Source organism: Canis lupus, chromosome 17, assembly GCF_011100685.1.
Source record: "Canis lupus familiaris isolate Mischka breed German Shepherd chromosome 17, alternate assembly UU_Cfam_GSD_1.0, whole genome shotgun sequence".
Taxonomy (NCBI): Eukaryota; Metazoa; Chordata; class Mammalia; order Carnivora; family Canidae; genus Canis; species Canis lupus.
The window spans coordinates 37,021,523-37,036,966 of record NC_049238.1 but is presented as its reverse complement, the minus strand read 5'-3'; positions in this window follow the sequence as shown (position 1 = coordinate 37,036,966).

Here is a 15,444-nt window from a genome sequence, read left to right as displayed (position 1 = left end):
TATGAATGCATAAAGAAGATGTGCAGGTGGCTGGGTGGCTCAGTGGTTGAGCGTCTGCCTTTGGCTTAGGTTGTGGTCCCAGGATCGAGCCCTGCACCAGGCTCCCTATGGAAGCCTGTTTCTCCCTCTGCCTATGTCTCTGACTCTTTTCTGTCTCTGTGTCTCTCATGAATAAATAAATAAAATCTTAAAAAAAAGTGTGGTGTATATATACAATGAAATATTATTCAACCATCAGAAAGGATAAATACCTACCATTTATATTGATGTGGATGGAACTGGAGGGTATTATGCTGAGTGAAATTGGAGAAAGACAAGTATATGTTTTCACTCATGTGGGATATAGGAAATAGTGAAAGGGACCATTGGGAAGGAGGGGAAACTGAGTGGGGAAAAATTAGGGAGAAAGACAAACCATGAGAGACTCGACTCTGGGAAACAAACAGAGGGTTGCTGAAGGAGAAGTGGGTGGGGGTATGGGGTAACTGGGTGGTGGGCATTAAGGAGAGTAGGTGATGTGATGAGCACTGGGTGTTATACTACATGTTGGCAAACAGAATTTAAATTTAAAAAATTGGAACAAAAAATAATAAAATCTTTTTAAAAAATAATAAATACCCACTAGTGGAATTACTGGATCACATGGTGATTCTGTTTGTTTATTTATTTATTTATTTATTTATTTATTTATTTATTTATTTATCTATATTTTAATTCCAGTATAGTTGACATACAATGTTATATTCGTTTTTTTGTTTTTGTTTTTGCTTTTTTTTATTTATGATAGTCACACACAGAAAGAGAGAGAGAGAGAGGCAGAGACATAGGCAGAGGGAGAAGCAGGCTCCATGCACCGGGAGCCCGACGTGGAATTCGATCCCGGGTCTCCAGGATCGCGCCCTGGGCCAAAGGCAGGCGCTAAACCACTGCGCCACCCAGGGATCCCTGTTACATTCGTTTTGCATGTAAAATATGATTCAATAGTTCCATATACTACTCAGTGCTCAGGATATGTGTACTCTTCATCGCCTTCACCTATTTCACTCATTCTCTCACCCAATTCCATAATTCTGTTTTTAACTTCTTGAGGAACTTCCATACTGTTTTCCACAGTGTCTGTAACAGTTTGCATTCCCCCTGCCAAGGGTACAAGAGGGTTCCTTTTTTTCTGCATCCTTGCCAACAGTTGTTTTTTTGTGTTGTTGATTTCAGCCATTCTGACAGGTATGATGTGATACCTCACTGTAGTTTTGATTTGCATTCCCTTGATAATCAGTGATGTTACGCATCTTTTTATATGTCTGTGAGCCATCAGTATGTCTAAGTCTTCTGCCCATTTTGGGGACACCTGGGTGGTTCAGCAGTTGAGCCTCTGCCTTTGGCTCAGGCCATGATCCCAGTCCAGGGATCCAGTCCCTCATTGGGCTCCCTGCAAGAAGCATGCTTCTCCCTCTCCCTCTATGTCTCTGCCTCTCTCTGTGTGTCTCTCATAAATAAATAAAATCTTAATAAAAAAAAAGTCATCTGCCCATTTTGATTGGATTATCTGGTTTTTGCATGTTGAGTTGTTTAAGTTTTTTTATAGATTTTGGATACTAACTGCAGAGAATTGAAGTTTGTTTCCTTTTTCAAGATTTTATTTTTAAGTATTCTCTACATGCAACATGGGGCTCAAACTCCCAACCCTGAGATCAAGAGTTGCACGCTCCCCCAATAAAGCCAGTTAGGTGCTCCAGGAATTAAATTTTTAATTGTGACCTTGGATAATGCCTCTGATAATGATTTATAAAAACCTCAAATCTGTATATAGGACTCTTACCCTCCTAGTTCCAGGTATTTTCAAAAGCTTTTTCATTTCATCTGTGTGATATAGATGTTGTTGCTCTGTGCTTTGGAGCCAAAACATAATGTGAAGATAGAGTTTGGGATAAAGAGAAATAATACCTTTATTGCTTTGCCCAGCAGCAGGCTATGGCCTTCAAAGACTGCAAGCCTGCCCAGAGGAAAGGGCTGGGGGGTTTAATAGGGAAAATCAGTGCATGTACTGCCAGCCCCCTAAGTCATTAGTCATTTTCAGGATGGCACCAAGTTCCTGAAACAAAAGGCTAAGCAGGGAAGATGGGAGGTTTGCAGAACAGAGGAAAAAGGTGACTTTGAAATTAAACTTCACTGAAGCATTAGTGCATCCATTTTTATTTTTGTTCAACTTTATGCTTTTAAATGGTTTTATAGGCAGAACAAGTATTATTACTCCATCTTACAGGGATATGCCAAGAGCCCACAGCCAGATAGTAAGTAGGGGAATAGGGCCTAGAACACTGGCACAGTAGGCCCTGGCAGGGAGTCCATGAATGAATAACCCAAAGGCCAACGTTTTTCCCTCCAGATTTACACCAGAGAAGCTGTTTACAGGAGTGAGACTTCCAGGCCAGATAAGGGAGAGAGAAGAAAAGGAGAGTGTACTTCACTTTCTAGGATGACCTCCATTGCAAATATTCTGTGCCATTGTCCCTGTAAAAATTCGTATTTATCAGCCTTGTGTTCCGACTATCTAATTCACAAAATGTGGTCACTGAAACTATCAAGCTAAATAATATATGCTGCTATTAAAAACCACACCATGTGGATATTAAAAAGAAAATCCAGGCCCTAAATGGAGTCACTTATGCTAGGCCAAGTCACCCAACTGGGGCTTAATCTTTAATCTAATGGCAGTTCCAACTTTTCCCAGAAATGTGGTCTTAACCAACTAGCCAGGAATTTGCTAGAAAGCACCAGTGTGGTCATCTGTCACAGGGGCCCTCTCCATCCCCCAAAGGAAGATGAGGTAATCCACCTAGTAAGACCCTTGCTCTTCCCCCTAAGGGAAGATAACCTTGCCTGAAAATATCCTTTCTTTCCTTTTGCTAATTGCTCCACCCACTCACCCACCCCCATCTGCCTCTGTTTCTGCCTGTAAAGTCCTTCTGTTTTGTGCAACTCCTTGGAACTCCTTCCTATTTTGCTAGGTGATTTTCTGCCTGGTTCCTGGATGGTTGAACAAAGCCAGTTTGATCTTGAATTTTTTTTAAGTTCATTTATTTTTCTTTAGTAATCTCTACACCCAAAGTGGGGCTTGAAGTCACAACCCCAAGATCAAGAGTCGCATGTTCTCCTGATTGAGCCAGGCGCCCCAAATTTGGAGGAGGGGGTTTGTATGAATTTTGTTTTTTAACACTGAAGACTATCCAGTTAAATGTGGCCCTCCGTAGAACCCCAATTTTCTAATCCAACCCCCAAAATAACTACTAACTGTTCCTTATGAATTCAAGTTGTATACATAAATGCATACAGCTGGTTGTATGTCAGTCATACCTCAAGAAAGTGTTTTTAATTCCTTGTGATATACACATGCAAACATGTTTGTATTTCTCTATAATATATAATATACATCATTCTTTTTTTAAGATTTTATTTATTCATGAGAGACACACACACAGAGAAGTAGAGACACAGGCAGAGGGAGAAGCAGGCTTCATGCAGGGAGCCTGATGTGAGACTCGATCCCGGGTCTCCAGGATCATGCCCTGGGCCGAAGGTGGCGCCAAACCTCTGAGCCACCCGGGCTGCCCTACGTCATTCTTTTTTTAATCAAATGAAACACTACCATGTACAATGATACAACCTGTGCTTTTCACTTAACATTGTCTTAGATACCTTTGCATGCATGTCATTGCAGATAGAGCTGTTTCTTTTTTTTTTTTTTTAAGATTTTATTTATTTTTTCGTGGGAGACACAGAGAGAGAGAAAGAGAGAGAGGCAGAGACACGGGCAGAGGGAGAAGCAGGCTCCATGCAGGAAGCCGGACGTGGGACTCGATCCCGAGTCTCCAGGATCACACCCTGGGCCGAAGGCAGCGCTAAACCACGGAGTGACCCGGGATGCCCTGCTTCATTCTTTTAATATCTGAATAAGAGTCCATTATAAAGTGTGTGCATGTGTACACGTGCACACCCTAGGGCGAATAGAGTAGCTGGGCTATTGGCCGTTTGAATGTTTTCATTTTCTAAAATATCAAGGCCCACCCACCATATAATGGGAAATGCCAGTTTCGAGGCTCAGAATGTTTTAGATCTCCTTCAGATGACACGATGTCAGGGCCTAATGGCCCACCCAGATGTCCATCCATACAGCCTACCTCTTCAGAGAGTCTTCTCGCTGGGCCAGAAAGAACCCTTCGGACTCTCAGCCCCAGCAATGGGCTTTCCCTTTTCCTCTTTAGCCCTTGTCATTCTGGCACCATCCCTTTCCCTTTGGTACTGTCCCTTCCAGCTTAGCTCTGTCTTCCCACCCTGCACTCTCCAGAACAGCCTCCCCCAGCCACGCTGGGAGCCAGCACCTCCTTCCCCTCCTAGGATGTGTTTGCTTTTGGGGTGAGGTCATCGTCACCACCACCTCCTTGCTTGTTGATGCTCCTACCTCTGCCGGGTCTGTTGGGGTGGTGGTTGTTATGGTCTCAGCGTAGGTGACCAGACCCTGAAGAGACACAAACTTTGTGGCTAAGAACTCTACATCTGTAGTTACTTACTCATCGTCTCAGCAAAGGCTAGCTGGGAGCATGTGGCTGAGAATTCCTACGATTAACCCGGTCCTCGATCCCTCCTCCTTGTGGTCACACTACTTTCACTTCTGGTCTGCCTGTTTGTGCCTGCGCACCTAAAACAGGGGCCAGAGGCTTCCCTACTGTGTACAGCCCTCTGGAGAGTATGGAGCCACCAGGTCTAACGGGGCCCTGTGATAGAGAAAAGGGGAGGAATCCATGGCAAAGGGGATGAGGGATTACTGCTGGTGCTCTGGGTCCCAGATCCAGGGAAGAACCCAGCCTGCCCCTCCCCACTTCCTTTTGCTGCCTAACCACAAGAATGAGAACCATGGACAGCGGGGGGCGGAGGGGGGGGTTGGGGGGGGAGGTACCCAGGACTTGGCCCAACATTGAGGGACAAGGAGATGCAGAAGTTGTGAAATCCAAGGTGAGCATGTCCATCTACCTCTTGCACCTCCTCTGGGTCCTGTCTTCTTCATTTTATCCCTTATTTTGACTAGATCTAGTTCTCTCACCTCTGTATCCTTCCTTCTACCTTCAAACTTTCATGGGTTTCCTTTTGTTCCTACTGTGGCTTCTATCTGCTACAGGCTCCTTGAGATAATGCTCTGTACCTGTTATTACCTTCCTCTCCACCCATTCTCCTTGACTCTGAGATATGTTGACCCCTTCTCCACACCAGCAGAAATCCCTGTCGCCTCCTAGCTTCAAACCCCTGGCTTTTCTCCACTCTGTTCTTCTGGAAGCTCCTGTAGTTGATAATGCTAACAGACCTCTTCCTTCCCTGCTGACATCTGTTTACTCTCCACCCCTTCAATTCCAGGTTAGTCTCCTCCTCTGATTTCTCCTGGTTGCTCTTCCCCCTTTCCCCCTTACCTGTCTCTCTCTCCACCTTGCCCCACCTCATCTCCCATGGTAGTCCCATCTAATCCACTGCTGCCCTGAATCATCACCTCTGTCTCCATCCTAAATGCCAGCTGCATATTTCTTCCATCAAATGTAACACGTTTAGATCAAAATTTCTTTCAACTTCTTGCACACCACCCCAAGCAGCTGCCTTCTGATGACTTTCCTGTCGTAGTCTAGAACAGCATCTCTAAGATGCTCCAAGCTTCCCTGATACCCTCTGGATCCTTTGACTCCCACTCTGCACACCAGTCTTTACATCGTCAAAGTACCTGGGGCACCTGCCTGGCTCAGTCGGTAGAGCATTCAACTCTTGATCTCAGGGTTGTAAATGCAAGCCCCACGTTGGGTATAGAGATTACTTAGAAAAATAAAATCTTGGAATACCTGGGTGGCTCAGTCAGTTAAGTGTCTGCCTTTGGCTCAGGTCCTGATGGTTGGTCTCCCTGCACAGTGGGGAGTCTCCTTCTCCCTCTGCCCCTCTCCCACTGCTTGTGTACTTTCTCTCAAATAAATGGATAAAATATATTTTTAAATTATTTATTTATTTATTCATGAGAGACAGAGAGAGAGGCAGAGACACAGGCAGAGGGAGAAGTAGGCTCCTTGCAAGGAGCTTGATATGGGACTCCATTTCAGGACTCTGGAATCACGACCCTGAGCCAAAGGCAGACGCTCAACCACTGAGCCACCCAGGCATCCCAATGAAATATTTTTTTAAAACATCTTTTTTTAATAAAAATAAGATCTTTAAAAAAATTTCTCCCTAATTCAGCTCCCACATACCCCCTACATTTCCTGGATTGTGTTTTGTGTTCATCATCACCACCCTGTGCAAACACCTCAGAGGTGGTCCTGAGCTGCATGTGCACCTTCTCAACACTGGCTCCTCCTGCCTGTCCCTATCTGGGAGCATCCCTACCTTGTCTCCAATTGAGAACTGTCTCTTCCAGCAAGTTGCCCCTGACTTCTACATACCCTTTTCTCATGACCTCATTAGGAGTAGAGCTCCTGTGTAAGCTCAACTCAAAATACCAGTGTCTGCCCCATACATTGGGTCTGGTATGCCCAATGTATTGGCCTGTGTATTTGTTTTGTTTTAGTTTTCCCAGGCAATGTTGGAAGCTCCTGGAACATCTTTGGTTTGTTTTTGTTTAAATATTTTATTTTAAAAAATAAATAAATAAATGAATAAATAATTAAATATTTTATTTATTTATTTGGCAGAAAGAGAGAGAGAAAGCACTAGCAAGGGAAGAGGCAGGGAGAGGCAGAGGGAGAAGCAGACTCCCCACTGAGCAAGGAGCCAGTGAGCCACTGAGCAGGATGCCAGGCTTGATCCCAGGACCCCAGGACCATGACCTGAACTGAAGGCAGACACCTAACTAACTGAGCCACCCAGGTGCCCCTGGGACATCTTTGTATTTCTTTGTGCCTTCTAGGATGGGACTGGTAAATTCATAAGCCCAGGTGCCACCAGTTTGAGATCCTCACCCAGGTGCCTTGCCTCGGCCACTATTTCATGAACATTTCTTTATAGTTGATCCCCCCAGAGGCAGCAGTCAGTCCCTCAGTGTCTGGCAAGTGAACCGAGTGACCTGATTTCTTTGGCTTAGAGTAGAAGGAGCAATGGGCCTCAGCAGCCTAGAGGTATCACCTCTCTTCTCACCCACCCAGTTGTACTGCACTTGATGTCAGGTGCTGTCACTTGGCTCCAGCTTCCTGTGAGGTCTAACCTGCAGTAGCTTTTCTCACTCACATACTAAAGAAAACGTGGGCCTGCTCTCCCCGCTCATGACCCAATCAATGCCAGCCAGAGCAGCTTTACCCAGGAAGGCCTGCCAGGCAGCATCTTTATCATCAGCAGCATTTGCTGGGCCACATTTGCCTGCCTCCTTAGGTGGTAGAAGGACACAGGGCTGATAATGAAGGTGGGGGTAGGGGTGGGGACGGGACAAGAAGGAGAAAAACAGACAGGGAGAAAGAAAGAAGTGGTGCGGGGAATATATAGAGCTATCAGAAACCCAGTTTTGACTCCTCTTGGGGCCTGCCTCTCACACCTGCTCCCCCCTGCCCGCCCCGGTCCTTCTAAGCCTCCTAAGTCCAGCTGCTCACCCCTCTTCCCAGCTTCCAGTCTCACTCTGCTTCCAACCAGACTTTAGGCCAGACTAATCTGCCAAACCGTTACTTTCATGAAGTCTTTCACCTGCTACCACTGCCTACAGGACAAAATGCAGCCAGTTCCGTCTGGCTGAGGCTTTTCCATGACTGGGCCCTCTAACCACCCAGCTTTATTTTCCACTGATTCACAACGGGGAAAGCCTACTCTGTCCGGTCTGGCTCCCCACCTCTGTCTCTCTTCCTTGCCCTGAAGCCAGTGGGCTTGCGTGGTCACCTCAGAAAGTTACCAGCTTCATGAAGGTTAGCTGTTCCCATCTCTATCCCCTCATTCCCCTCCTTGCAGTGGCCTGGGGAGCAGCATGGCTGTCCTCATGCTACAGAGGAGAAGAAATTGGGTTCAGAAAGAGTCAGTCTCGTCCCAGGACTACAGGGATTGTGAGTGGCAGAGCCAAAGTCTCTGCTCAGACCTTTGTTCTTTTCAGGCCACGGCCTTTTCATTTTACCTTAGTTACACGAGAGAGGTCAGCTCAGAGGGAACAAGGGCCAGGTTCTCTTCCCCATGTGATAATGCTTACGGTGGATTATAACTTGGGTGTGTAACAGAAAGCAGAACTAGGCAAACAGCTAAGAGGAATTCGTTTTTGTTTCTTTTTAACCTGCAGAGCTGCTTGCGCAAATCCTTCTGCAAGTTAAATTCCCTCCCCTGTGGGAGACACCACAGTGCTATCCTGCTAGAAGGCATTCAGTAAGGTTGAAAGAACAAAGACACAAAGGGAGTGGGGCCCAGATACAGGCAGAAACCAGCTGGAATGTTCTGGAATCAGATGCCAGGTTCCCTTCTGTGGTGTTGGGCCCTGTGCAGAATGGAGCTAGCAATGTTTGTTGTTTCTTTCTTTGTGAAAGTGTGGCTACCCCCATCATAGGACAAGCAGAACCATAACTTACGTGTCCCATTGTAGTGCTGTGATTTATGTGCTACTGATGTGTCATGATCTGTGTCATTTATGACAGTTACATGAAAATTTTCTACCAGGACTATTAGCATGTTGGATTGAGAGATGGAGGGACACGGCATTCACCGCCCTCTGTCCCTGTATTCTCCTTACTTGCTCAGGGTGATGTATAACAGAGCAGAGAAGAGGCGGGAGCTCTGGAGGCTCTGGGCTTGGATTAACTAGCCAGGAAAGACTTGGGTCACCTTTGTGTTCCTGGTGCTGGGCCATTGGTTGCCACCTGCCATTCCTTTTTTTTTTTTTTAGATTTTATTTATTTGAGAGAGTGAGTGAGAGAGACAGAGAGAGATAATGAGAGCATGGGCAGGCAGGAGAGGTAGAAGCAGGCTCCCTATGGGCAGAAAGCCTGTCTTGGGGCTTGATCCCAGGCCCCTGGGATCATGACCTGAGCCAAAGGCAGACGCTTAACCAACTGAGTCCCCTAGGCGCCCCTCCACCTGTGACTCTAATTAGTTCATCAGTGACTCCAGTCACCAGTCCCAAGAGCCTGCTTTCGAGTGTCAAAGTTTACCCTGAAGCTCAGGCTTATCGTCTTCCTTTATTATTATTTTTTAAGATTTTATTTATTTATTTGTAAAGAGACAGAGAGAGAAAGAGGCACAGACAAGGCAGAGAGGGAAGCAGGCCCCCCGCAGGAAGCCCAATGAGGGACTCCATCCTGGATCCCATGATCACGCCCTGAGCCGAAGGCAGATGCTCAACTGCTGAGCCACCCAGGTGTCCCTCGTCTTCATTTCTTAAATTGTGAGATTTCTACACAAAGTGAAGAGATAAATGAGTTTTGTAAATTCCCTGTTGAATTCCGGGCACCACTGCTTCCTGCCTGTGGGCAGCACCTGCCCATCCTGCTCCAGAGCAGCTTGACCCTGCCTGCTTCTCCCTGGTCTCACCACCCTGAGCCCGTGGCAACCCCCTACCCAGGCCGCAGTCAAGAAGAGACGAGCGCCTGCAGACCCCAAGAGTACAGCCACTCATCTCAGACACACCCCAACCCCTTCTTGACATAGGAAAGCTAGGCCCCCTCCAGGAATTCAGTTGAGCAGCCAGCCACGGGGAAAAGACTTACATTTCGGTCTGGCATGATAAGAGCAATCACAGAGGTCTGCACGGAGTGCCACGGGAGGACCTCTTTGTGAGGTGGGGATGGCTATGTCAAGGAAAGAAGGAAAACTGTGAGGGTCCGAACAGGAAAGATGCCAATGGTCACAGTAGCCCCGCGCTGAGGTCCATCAATGGTCAATAAAGCCCACCCAGCCCTCTGCTTCATAATAAGGCCAAAGCCCTTCTGGTCCGCACATCAGGGCTGGCTGAGGCCCTCATTTGTTTACAGCTTAATCCTAATCTGATCCTGGCTTGGAAGGGAAGCTCTTCTCATTTGAGCTACAACAGCTTTTTTTTCTTTAGGACTGTGGCTTTCCACCTGCAAGTCCCAATAAACACTTTAAAGGAGAAGGAAAGAGAGAGAAATAAAAGAGAAAATATCAGAGTGCATCTAACACAGTAAGTATTATTTCTTGAAACTTTTGTTTCAGTTAGGTGTGTGTATGATGAGTCTGCGTAAACTGGGTCATGGTGTAAAAGATATTTTTTACTGAGAGCTGTGGTTTAAAAAGTTTAAGGAACATTGTTGTAAGGGAAAATGGCCATTCCTCAAATACTAAACAAATACTGTCAAAAACTGTATCTTGCTCTAGTACAGAAAAAAAGCAAGACTAAGCTCCGAGCCTGAGGGTGGAAAGACAAACAGTCACTGGGAACAGGATATGAAAACCACACAGACAGAGGAGTGGGCACCCCTCCTCCCAGTTCCAAGGAGGGAGCCACCACTTCACCCCAAAGTCCCCGGGCTCCCCTAAGAGGTGGTGTGTGGCTGGGGCTGGTGAGGCTGCCCCGAGGCAGGGTTGGGGGCCGGTGCTGGGGAGGGAACAGGCAGCAGGCAGCAATGAAAAGATCAGAAGGGGCCAGATGATGACTTCATCCTCTGAGAGATGTGAGATCAGTTCTGTTGTTTCACAAGGGGATGACCCTACACCACATGGAGGGCAACAATTTTTTTTTTTTAAGATTTTAGTAATTTATTCATGAGACACACTCAGAGAGGCAAGAGAGACAAAGGCAGAGGGAGAAGCAGGCTCCCTGTGAGGAGCCCGATGTGGGACTCCATCCCAGCACCCCGGGATCACACCCAGAGCCAAAGGCAGACGCTCAACCACTGAGCCACCCAGGCGTCCTGAGGGCAGCAATTTGAAAGCTATTGTTGTAATGGTCCCTGGTTCAAGATAAGCTTTTCAGGTTTATCTGAATATGGGTGCTGATAAAAACTTAGGATATACAGTTAAACATTCGTCTGATACAAATGTCCAGATTTTTATTTTCTTCATGTTTCCGCTTTGCTACCTAGCCAGAACCAGCACTGGTGTCTGCCCACTGGGCTCGGCCTGCTTTCCTTCCTTCTGTATCCCCCAGCCTCCTTGCTGGCCCTCCCTGTCTCCTCTCATTATCCCGGCTGAGCATTAAACCCTCCAGCTGAGGAGATGAGAAGTGCTTTCCCTTAACACCTCTCCTTGCATAGCCCGGGGGCTGCCCGCAGGCTGGCTTGAGACTGGTGCAAGGCTAACAGTCTGCCTTTCCGCTCAGCAAACAAGCTGGGAGTGGCTCCTCTTCCTGCTTGTGAATCTCCGCGGAGGAAGTAGAGATGGAAGAGGAGAGCAAAAGCAACAAAAGAGCTAGCATTTCATTTCTCCTTTGCATGCAAAAGGAGTTTTGAACCTGTTGATCCAGACTATAGTGTCTACCTTTTCCTAGTAATTTCGTTGAGCCCCTACTAACTGGAAAGAGTCTAGACAAATATCAAATATCAATTTACAGCTATGAAAGGGCTAACGTCTAGGACCTGTGAGAATTCACCTACCTCATCCCAGCCTCACTGTGGCCACCTTCCTCCCATAATGTTCAGCTTGATTTTGAACCCCAACACATCTCCAAGAAGGTTACGTATGCACTCTTCTATGTTGTCCATTGTTCTGCAAAGGCTGGTCTTCTTGACTCCCCGCACCAACCCCTTTCCTGCACCTCTGCTCTCAGTGGGTTCTACTGCCTGGAATTCCTTCGCCCCCTTTCCCACACCAATCTGAATCCTACCTACAATCTCATCTCCAGGAAGCCAGCCCTCAAGGAATGCTCAGAATTCCTGAAATCTTTATGGCCTTTACATCTTTATGAATGATAAGGGACTAATTCATTTCCCTATTTTTATAGCTTCATGGTGTTAAATGTTAATTACTGAGGTTGTAGATTCTTAGAACCCAGAGGGGCTAATTCATTCTTCTGTGTCTGACACAGAGCTGAGAATATAATATGATCTGAGAACTGAGACCTCCTACAGACCTGGTACAAAATCTGAGTTCAAGTCCCTGGGACCTTGGCAGCTTCCTGAATCCCACTGAGGCATGACTTCCTCTCTTGTAAAACTAGGATCGTAACAGCACCTACCATTTAGAGATGTTGCACGGGTTAAGTGAACTGCAGGGTAATGTTTAACATATAAGGGAACAATTATTTTCACTGGAATGTGAGATAGAAGTCAAAGGGCATTCTTTACTACTTATTTCTAAGTATATTCCATTTTTAGGGGTTTCCCCATCCTAGTGACTTTCGTGTTATTTTTATTTATTTTTGAAATGAAAATAAATTTATTTTTTGAAAAATCAAAACGGCTCCAAAAGCCAAGTCAGAACAAGAAGATATTTCAGAGAAGCATCATCCCCCTCATTCCCTCTGGCCTTTCCATCCTGTTTTCACCATGCCCTGCAGCTAACTAATCTCATTAGTCTAGTTTTCACTTTTTCTCTTTCTTTTCCCTTGAATAAGTAGTTAAATGCCCTTATTTCCTCCCCCCAAATGATATTCTTGAGATGATGTTCTCTTGAGATGGGATTTTCAGGACCCTGATCATCTTTTGCACAGCTGCTCGGGAGGTGCTTGCAAGCAGGAGCTAATAATCCTCACCCAGATTACTCATGGTGAGAACAACTGACACTCCTCACAGGACTGGCTCCATCCCAGGTACCAAAGGTGTCTCTATGACAGGTAATGAGGCCACAGCCCTATTCCTGCCACTCAGGAGGCTGAGCCCTAATGAGGCATCTCCACCAAGCCTGCTGATTCTCCTGGACAGGGTGAAAATGCCAGCATGCCTGCGTTGAGGATACACTTGTATAACACTGGATTTTTTAATTTATTATTTTTTAAAAGACTTTAATTTTTTTAATTTTTTAAGATTTCATTTATTTATTTGACAGAGAGTACAAGCAGGGGATGCGGGAGAGGTAAAAGCAGGCTCCCCACTGAGCAGGGAACCTGGTGTGGGGCTCCATCCCAGGACCCTGGGATCAAGACCTGAGCCAAAGGCAGACACTTAACCTACTGAGCCACCCAGGTGCCCCAACACTGGATTTTTAAAAAACCATGCTCAATCCTTGCAAAGCTACTACAGACACATGCTGTATCCCTGGGACCTTCTTCACACAATGTGGGGAATCAGCACTTCATGCCGCTAGGCATTACTTCTTGGTGAGATCTGGGGAATTAAGGTTGAAAGTCCCCTGGGTACTTCTCCATAGGACCTCATTTCAAGGAGTAAAAGACCTGAGTAAATAGAAGTTTCTAGCTGTCCCGAGGTGGCCAGAGGAAGTGGAGTGCCACAGTGTGCCACAGCTGGAGGTATTCATTGGAAAAAGCAGTGGGAGGGAAGTTCTGTCTTGGAGTCAAGCTGTCCGCAAGTCAGCTCCGAAGCTGTGACTCACTGTGAGGAAAAGGAGGGCCCTGTATCCTGGGGGAGGCTACTTTCTCCAAACAGGGGATCGGAGGCCAAGGAAGGAAATGAAGTAATCCAGGACCAAGCAGCCCGCAGGGCAGGCGGAGCTGGAAGTCCAATCCTGCCCAGCTACCGAGTTTGAAAGAGGGGAATGACACCAAAGGGACCCCACTGGTGAGAAAGGGAATAATCGGGCCTGATCTTGGGCAAATTGTGTTCCCTCTCAGGACCTCAGTTTCTCACCATAAGATGAAAGAGAGGCCTGGAAACCAGCGTCCCAGCGCAGCCCCAGGTGTTTTCTTTTCCTCTTGGTGAGGAGCCCAGTGAATGTAGGTGCTTTGGCCAGGCTTGTCTCCAGCTCACACAGCCACTGTCATTCCCCACCGTCTCACCCTGAGTCAGTAAGACAAATTGAGGCTCCCTGCCTGCCTTTGAAGTTATTTGAAATGGCAACTCCTAGACCAGCAGTTCCCAAGTCCCTTCCAGCTCTGGGGACTCTATGCCTTGGAAAACCAGATCCTGAACGAGTAGAAACAGGGCAAGCAGCCTGCAATGGGATGAGAAAGAAATGATCCTTCGTCCCAGGACCCTAGAGAGGGTGAATGTGGCACAGCGCCAGGGCTGAGCATCTGCCAGGCAGAGCTGCCACAGCTTAGAGAGAATTCAAAACAGCCTTTTTTTTTTTTTTTTTTTTTTACAGCCTGCTGGTGCATCCTGTTTCTCTCGGGCTGCTGCCGCCAGCAAGTGGGCACCATGCCCAAGCTTCAGTGGGCAGTGAGGGGGCTAGGTACCCATCTGTCCAGTTTCCTAAGCAAGTTGCTAGGAAAGTGGTGCCCAGGCTCTGGCTGCCCTCTGCTGGGCAAGCACAGATGCTGCTGTACCGTCAGAGGCAACAGAAAGATCCAGAGGGGAAGGAGGCCCCCCTCTCCTAGAGTTTCCACATCTGCTGAGGTCAAGAAGGCCAATAGTCATGGAAGAGGTCTTCTAGAGACTTTTTACGAGGCACTGATATTTGAGGCTTCCTGGATAAGTCCAGAAAGACCCTATTTCTGACATAGGGTCTGACACAACAGTAAACATTTATTGAATAAATAATTAGATGGGCAGTCACCTCAGGTGGAAGGCGCTCCTGAACAAAGCCAGGAGCGCATTTACAGTTTACTGTCTCTCTTTGTGAAATTCCTCTAACAGATCTCTTGTCTGGCTCTCCCAGTTCCAAGCTGCTTCTCTTGGTGATTCCACTTGGGCTTCCTCCTTTGGTCTCAGGGACCTCTAGCTCCTTAACCCCACTCCCAGTAACCCCTCATTCCCACCCCAAGATGCTTACTAATTACATGAGACCTAGTGCACAGCTTCTCCCATTTCTCTCTATGTATTATCTTCTGTCTCCCTTCTAGACCTCTGGGTGCTCATTTGGCCTTTTAGTTCATGGGGGTTAGAGGTACTTTTTCCTTCCAGAAGCAGCTACAGGCAAGTCTCTCTTTCTGCCATTAACTTACCGACTGCGGTTACTTGACACTTGTAACTAAGATGGGTGGGTGGGAAGGGCTGGAAACTTCTGGTTTCCAGGAGGGAACTCTGGGAACCACCCACTCAGGGTTAGTCTGGGGCAAGGCCAGGCACAGGGAGGGGTTGAGGTGTGGCCTCAGGTCCAGACTATGTAGGCCGCATGGCAGGACACTCAGTAAGCATTGAGCTTTCCCTCAAGCCTGTCTGGGGGTATTCTCAAGCAGCCCCATGTGACCATCTCACCATACTTAGTGGTGTGTGGTCCTTATGTTTTTTTTCCCATTATTTCTCTTACAACTTGTTTTTCCTAATCAATAATAGGGCTCTAGGGGCACCTGGCTGGCTTAGTTGATAGAGCATGTGACTTTTGATCTCAGGGTTGTGAGTTCAAGCCTTACAATGGATGTAGAGCTTACTTAAAATAATAATAAGAAGAAGGATCAAACTTATTTTTGATTAGCTAGGTAAAATACATAGTGTTAAAAGATAGAGCTGT